Source organism: Pongo abelii, chromosome 16 (genome assembly GCF_028885655.2).
Source record: "Pongo abelii isolate AG06213 chromosome 16, NHGRI_mPonAbe1-v2.0_pri, whole genome shotgun sequence".
Classification (NCBI taxonomy): Eukaryota; Metazoa; Chordata; class Mammalia; order Primates; family Hominidae; genus Pongo; species Pongo abelii.
The window spans coordinates 8,504,885-8,512,113 of NC_072001.2; the positions used below are offsets into that span (position 1 = coordinate 8,504,885).

The 7,229-nt window shown below is 42.4% G+C and overlaps 1 pseudogene; it reads right to left on the reverse strand.

Moving 5' to 3' along the window:
- Positions 1-5,282: 5,282 nt before the first annotated feature.
- LOC129050062 (cell division cycle protein 27 homolog) lies at positions 5,283-6,892 on the reverse strand (annotated as a pseudogene).
- Positions 6,893-7,229: the final 337 nt, after the last annotated feature.

Genomic DNA, 7,229 nt, shown 5'->3' on the forward strand with positions numbered 1-7,229 from the left:
CCCCCACTACCCACGTCCCTTTACCTTCATTTAGTGAGTCAGTTAGGCGGGTTCCCCCCAAACCCCCCACCTCGCGCCTCCCAACACCCTGCTTGGAAACCTTCCGGAGCCACCCTGGTGTGCCTCCATTTCTCTCCCCTTCCCCCACCCCTTACCGGCGATCTCATTCTTGCCAGGCTGACATTTGCAACGGTGGGCATCAGGCCTCACTCAGTGGCCACCGTTTATGAAGATGGTGGTGGCACTGTCCCACTTCCTTGGAGGCAGCTCGGGCCGATGTCATAGCCCTTGACCTGCGTGGGCAAGCGGGCGTGTCTGCTGTTGTGGGTTTTTTTCCCCCCACTTCCCTCCTCAGGCCTCCCTCCCTAGGAAAGCTTCACCCTGGCTGGGTGTCCATCACCTTTTATCATGATGTTTTAGTTTCTCCGCCCTCCAGCCAGTATAGTTTCACAATGGGAATGGCGTCACAGCTCTAGTCTGGGCGTTCTTTGTATTTGCCCATAATAGAAACGTTTTCTGAAAACTCATACTTTGCTCACTTAAGATTTCCAGGGACGGTGCCTTGGCCCGTGTTTGTTGTTTTGTTTTGTTTTGTTCGTGTTTTTCCTTTTTCGTATGTATTTATTTTCAGGTGAAGTAGAAATCCCCAATTTTCAGGAAGACGTATCTTTTCCCCAAGACATGTTAGCTGCTGTTTTCTCCTGTTGTTAACTAGCGCTTTTGTGAATCTCTCAACGTGTAGTGAGAGCCGGTTGATGTTTACTTCATAACATATTATTTTCTTGAAATCCATAAGCGAATGCTGCTGCTGCTCTTGCTGCTGCTGCTGCTGCTCTTGTTGCCGTTGTTGTTTTCAAAGCACACCCCGGCCACCCTTTACGGAATCAAAAGCGTTATAAAATATGTGTAATTATTTCCTGAACACGCCATTCCTCCTCCTCTCTCTGTCTCTCAGTCTCTTTCTCTGTCTCTCTCTCTCTGCCTGTCTATTTTTCTCTCTCTCTCCTTGCCTGTCTCTCTCACTGTGTCTGTCTTCTGTCTTACTCCCTTTTTTTGTCTTTCTGTCTCTCTCTGTCTGCCTGTCTGTCTGTCTCTCTCTCTCCCTGTCTGTCTGTTTCTGTCATTCCGTCTCTGTCTTTATCTCTTTCTGTCTCTTTCTTTCTCTCTGTCTCTCTGTCTCTATGTGTCTCTCTCTCTGCCTGTCTCTCTCACGGTGTCTGTCTTCTTTCTTTCCTTCTCTGCCTGCCTCTCTCTCTCTCTCTTTCTCTCTCTCTGTCTCAATCTGTCCGTCTCGATTTTCTCTGTCTGTCTCTTTGTCTGTCTGTCTGTATCTCTCTTTCTTTCTTTTTCTCACTGTCTCTGTCTCTCTCTCTCTGTCTCTCTCACTGTGTCTGTCTTCTGTCTTTTTCTCTGGCTGTCTGTCAGTTTCTCTCTCTCTCTCTCCCTGTCTGTCTCTCTCTCTCTCTCTCTGTCTGTCTTTTTTTTCTCTCTCTTTGACTGTCTGTCTCTCTTTCTCTATCTCTCTGTCTCTCTCTCTCTCTGTGTCTGTCTTCTGTCTTACTGTCTTTCTCTTCCTGTCTGTCTGTCTCTCTCTCCTTGTCTGTTTCTCTCTGTCTCTGTCTCTGTCTGTCTCTCTCTCTGTCTGTTTCTGTCTCTCCCTCTGTCTGTCTCTTTCTCTCTTTGTCTCTTTCCCTCTGTCTGTCTCTCTCTTTCTTTCTCTCTGTCTCTCCAACTGTCTCTGTCTCTGTTTGTGTGTGTGTCTGCTTTCTGTCTTACTCTCTTTCTCTGTCTGTCTGTCTGCCTGTCGGTCTGTCTCTCTCTCTGTCTATCTCTCTCTCTTTCTGTCTCTGTCTCTCTTTCAGTTTCTCTCTGTCTCTTTCCATCTGTGTCTTTCTCTGTGTCTTTATCCCTCTGTCTCTCTCTGTCTTTCTCTCTTTGTGTATCATTGTGTCTCTCTGTCTGTCTCTATGTCTCTGTCTCTGTGTCTCTCTCTCTCTCTCTTGCTCGCTCACTCTCTGGCTCTCTCTATCTCCCGCCCTCTCTTTCTTGGCAAAATAAGTTCAAGTACATCTAATCTAATCCATTACCACGGCCTGAATTCTTAATTTTAGACATCCCAAATTTGATCTCCCTACAAAATGCTGTACAGAACTGGAGAGTTGATTTCTGGACTTGGATACCTCTTAGATACTACATATTAATAAAGATCCAATCCTAAAATCTGTGGTTGCATCTAGCTCGACTGTCTCCAAAAATCATACCTCTGTTCACCTAGGATGCTGGGAGGGTTTTCTCAATGTGCATCTGCTCATGTCCTTCATGACCTATGACCAAGCTCTGTCTGTTCTGTCTGAAATATGTATCTGAAAACACTTCTCTCCATTTCCACAACTACCCATGGCCCATTGTGGAACAACTGACTCTTTGAAAAAAAATCCCAGAAGTGGCTTTGGCTTTTTGGCTAGGAGGTCTAAACCTGCTGAGAACTTTCCTGACCAGGATTCTGTGTGAACAAAAGTGCTTCTGCTGGAAGCTGGGATCCTCGGTACCATGCTTGCTGCACTGGATGAGTCTCTGGAAGGACGCACGGGACTCCACAAAGCTGACCTGTCCCACCGAGGTCAAATGGATACCTCTGCATTGGCCCGAGACCTCCAACTTACATCACTGTCACCAACTGTTACCTTCAGCATCCTTGTGAGCCTGCCCAAGGCCCCAACTCTGGGGAGACTCTTGGGAGCCTGGCCTTCCTTGGCTAAAGTCCAAAGGGATGGTGACTTCCACCCACAAGGTCAACACTGAAATGCAAAGATGTGGAGCGTAGGTCAGAGAGGGGACCTGGAGGGGAGACGTCCTGACAGGCAATGAGCTCCCTAGGCTCTGGCCACCCCACTCACGTCCCACGTACTGGGCACCCACGTGACACCACCGCTTTATCCCCTCCTCTGTCCACAGCCACCCCAACCCCACCCCATAACCCAGGCACACACACTGGAGGTTAGAAAACCACACGGCCTGAATAGAGCCTGACGGAGCGAAAGCTCATTTCACGAAGCGGGGGGGTGGGTTGCGGTGGGGTGGGGTGGGGGTTGGGGGTCTGTAGAGAGCCCGATTCTCCCTCATGGGTGGCTACAGGATACAAATGAATATCACTTCTTGGGCGGAGGGGCTTCTTTAGGCCGTCACGTTTGCCATCAACGTTTGAAGGACTGTCTCTCAAACACTTCCTTGAGGCCACAAAATAGATTCCACCCCACTTATCAACATTTTCCCGGGTACTGGATGTATCCTGTCAAGAGACCTGAACCTGACACGTTGAGTTAAACACCTTTATTGGCTTTCTGTTTTTGTTTGCTTCTGAGATGGAGTCTTGCTCTGTCCCCCAATGGCTGGAGTACAGTGGCGTGATCTCAGCTCACTGAAACCTCTGTCTCCTGGGTTAGAGTGATTCTCCTGCCTCAGCACAACCACGCCTGGCTCATTTTTTTATTTTTAGTAGACACGGGATTTGACCCTGTTTCATTGGTTTTCACTGGAGAGTCTAGATTTGAGTCACACCTCATTGTGTGCCATATAATGACTTCTTTTTTTTTTTTAAAGCACAATATATCTGCTTTATTTGAGTGGCTTTGTATATCGCTATAATTGTGTCATAGATGAAGAAAAGGTATTAAACATGGTGCTAATGATAGTGAAAGTGAAAAGAAAAGAAAGGCTATCTATTTTGTAGGTAGAATAAAGTTGCTCAGTATTTAGAGTTACCTAAATACGTCAGCATTTAAACTCCTCCTACTAAAAGCTTGCCAGTCTGAATAATCCTCCTTTAAACACGATTTTGATATGGATAAGGTTTTTAAGAATGTGACTCCTGTGGAATAGCTGGACAGACAATATACATTTAAAAAAGAACAGCACAAGGATCCACCAGACTTGGGAAAAAATCAAAAACAACACAAGCCTTATGAAGAACTGAGTTCTTAAAATATTATGGAGAACATAGCTATTGGAAGAGATGGCAATATTGGCAAGTTGATTTTTACATTGGTCAGCAATAGCTAGCACTATTTTTCTGGCAATCTTTCAGGCACTGCAACTACTACTGCAAAATGATATATAATCCATTAAACAACATAATCACAAATCAAAAAATATTTTAGTAATATAATGCTTCAGATTTAGAAGCAAATCAAGTGTTAAAACTCAACTGCTGTAATAACTAATCCCAAAGATAACTGTATCTGACAAAAAAGCTTCTGCAGAGTTACTACTTCAGAATTATACTTTCTCTTGATATTTATTTTATTTTATTTTATTTTATTTTTGTTTTACTTTTTTCTTGAGATGGCGTCTCACTCTGTCGCCCTGGCTGGAGTGCAATGGCATAATCTTGGCTCACTGCAACCTCCACTTCACAGGTTCAAGCGATTATCCTTCCTCAGCCTCCTGAGTAGCTGGGACTACAGGCGCCTGTCACCATGCCCAGCTAATTTTTATACTTTTAATATAGGCGGGGTTTCACCATATGGTCTCGATCTCTTGACATTGTTATCTGCCTGCCTTGGCCTCCCAAAGTGCTGAGATGACAGGCATGAGCCACCATGCCTTGCCTTCTCTTGATATTTAAACTTTAAAGTCAGTCCAGAGAAATACAATAAATGTTAACAGTAAGTATGGTGTTGAGGCAGAAGTACGACCAAACTTTTTCATATGTTATTCAGTTGATAACAATATGACCTGGGTAGTAATTTCCTATGTTTCTACTTATACACAAATACAAAATGTAAAACAGTGATACTGATAAATAAAGGATACATTAAATTCTTAATAGTAACTCAATAAACTGGAACATTGTCGAAAAGCAGCTAGTGAACTTTTTCAGTGTTTTTTTTCGATTATCCAATAAGTGAATTATGCTATTCGTTTCCAATTTCCCAAGCACTTTTTGTCCCAATCACCATTTTTGTGTTCGAGGAAAAAGTAACAAATCAAGTAACAAAACTAAACAAGCAAACAAACAAAACACAACTACAGTATCTGCAAAAGTTTTGTAGAAGACTGAAACTGTTGAGTATAAGCATGTCGTATTCTATTATCATTAGTTAACTGAAGAGTTTGTTAAAGACATACATTTCATAAAAAAAGTTAGTTTGAAGTTATTGACCAGTATGTACCATTCCTAAGTATTAGTAACCAAATTTATGACAATAAAGAGCTATCTAACAAGAAAAATTAGTGACTACCGGCACCATCAACAAGACTTTGTCTTTACAATTCATTACCACTTACCATGCATTGTAATGTCTAGGATTGACTCTGATAGCATTTCAAAAACAAGCTAATGCTTTGTCCAATTCTTCAGTTAAGACAAACTCTCGCCCTAATAAAGTATAGGCATAAGCATAATTTGGATCCACTTGGATAGCTCTCTGAAAGAATTTAATTGCAATATCGTGTTCCCGTTGCAGACTGAAACAGTTCCCTGCAGCACACCAGGCCTCTGGCGAATTTTTATCCATGTCTGTTAAGTCTTTTGACAGAAATGAAAGAGCGACATCTTTCTGAAGATGCCAAAGTGTTGTAGAGTAGATTTCCATGCCTTCGAATCTATAATTCTCAATCCTTCTAACCTCTGAGAATATTCTTTCAGCTTGCATGTACTCTGAAAGTTCAAAATAGGACCTTCCAATTTGGCACAGTACCCAACCAGTATTGAAGTGGTGAGAAGGTAGATGGCTCAAAATATTTATAGCTTCTTTGCAGTGGTATGAACATAAAGCTAAATAACCTTTCCCCCTTTCACGAAGAAGGCTCATCAAGCCTTCTGCTGCTGCTTTTTGTAGATTAAAAGCCTGAATCTGAGGTGTGATTGTGGATATCTCCTCTTCTGAATTGATGAAAGGGTCCAATTTTGTAATTTCCAGGTTGTCATTTATATTAGATTGAGTTATTCCTCCTTTATTAGTTTTACTTTTTGTTATTCTGTTTGGGATTTTAGGTGGAAACTTCATTTTTAATTTCATCCTATTCTCCTTGGTTGTGGAACTGTCACTAGTAAAGAGTCATGAACTTCTTTGATGCAGTGCATTTGGGGGAGATGTCATAGTGGGGCTCATTATCTGAGGTGTTGTAGTTATTTATGGACCAGAACTTTCTGTTAGTGAAAGAATTGGAGTTACCTCTCAGCTATTTCCACTCTGCGAGAAGACAGACTTTGCTCCAGTTTGGCCAATTTTGGCAACAGACTTTTTTGAAGGGGCTCTGGTGGATGGCACATCAATTACAGAAAGTGTATTAGTGTAGTTTTGTAAATAAGATCCATCTCTAGGACTTGGGGTTTCTAATGGCAAAATCCCAAAACTTGGGGTAAATGGACTAAGAGCTGCTGGTCCTGTTAATAAACTTCAACCAGTTTTTGGTTTATTTTGAACCTGTTTAGATAATATGGAATTTCCTGTTCCCAGTGGGATAGTTTCAGGTGAAATTACAGCTGAATCAATAAAAGACACTGGGGAATCTGTATTCAAGGAGTACTTTGAATTGGAAGATTCTAAATTGACTCTGTTTAATTCAATTGTGTCCTGGGGTGTTTCCATAAGAATGGTCTCAGGCTGTCTGTGACATAAACTGTGATTAGGTACTTGTGTTGTTCAAGAGTTGGGCAGACAGTTGCTAAAGTTCTGTAAAGATGTGAATTTAAATGTTTGGTCAGGATCTGGCTTTTCACCTATTTCACATAATGATTCAAAGGGATACCAGAGGAAAGGATTTAGACTAAGTATCTTTTGGTAACATTCTTATCCTTTGGCAAGCCGATCTGTCTTGCAATATACACGTCCCAACAATGGAAGGGGAAAGCAAACTGAATCACCAAACTCAGTAACAATATCATCATGGCTTTTCTGCTTATTAAACACTCCAACAGATAAGATTTGTTCCCAGTCTGCAAGGTTACTGAGATCAACACAACATTTTGCAAGCAGGTATTTGCATTGCAGTGTAGGACAACTGTGTCTTTTCAAGAGTCTATATGCTTTATAGGCCTTTCCTGGGAGGTAAGAACAGGTCGCCATTAAAAACAAGGCTTCTTCTGAGTGTACTTCTGCATAAAGGAGTTCTGTGAGGAAAACCCCATCTCGGTAAGCATAGTGGTTTAGTGCTTGCCATATAGCAGCCTGGAAGGGTTACTGCAGCACTGTCATCCTCGAGGCAAAGGCCCAATTTCTGCAGTG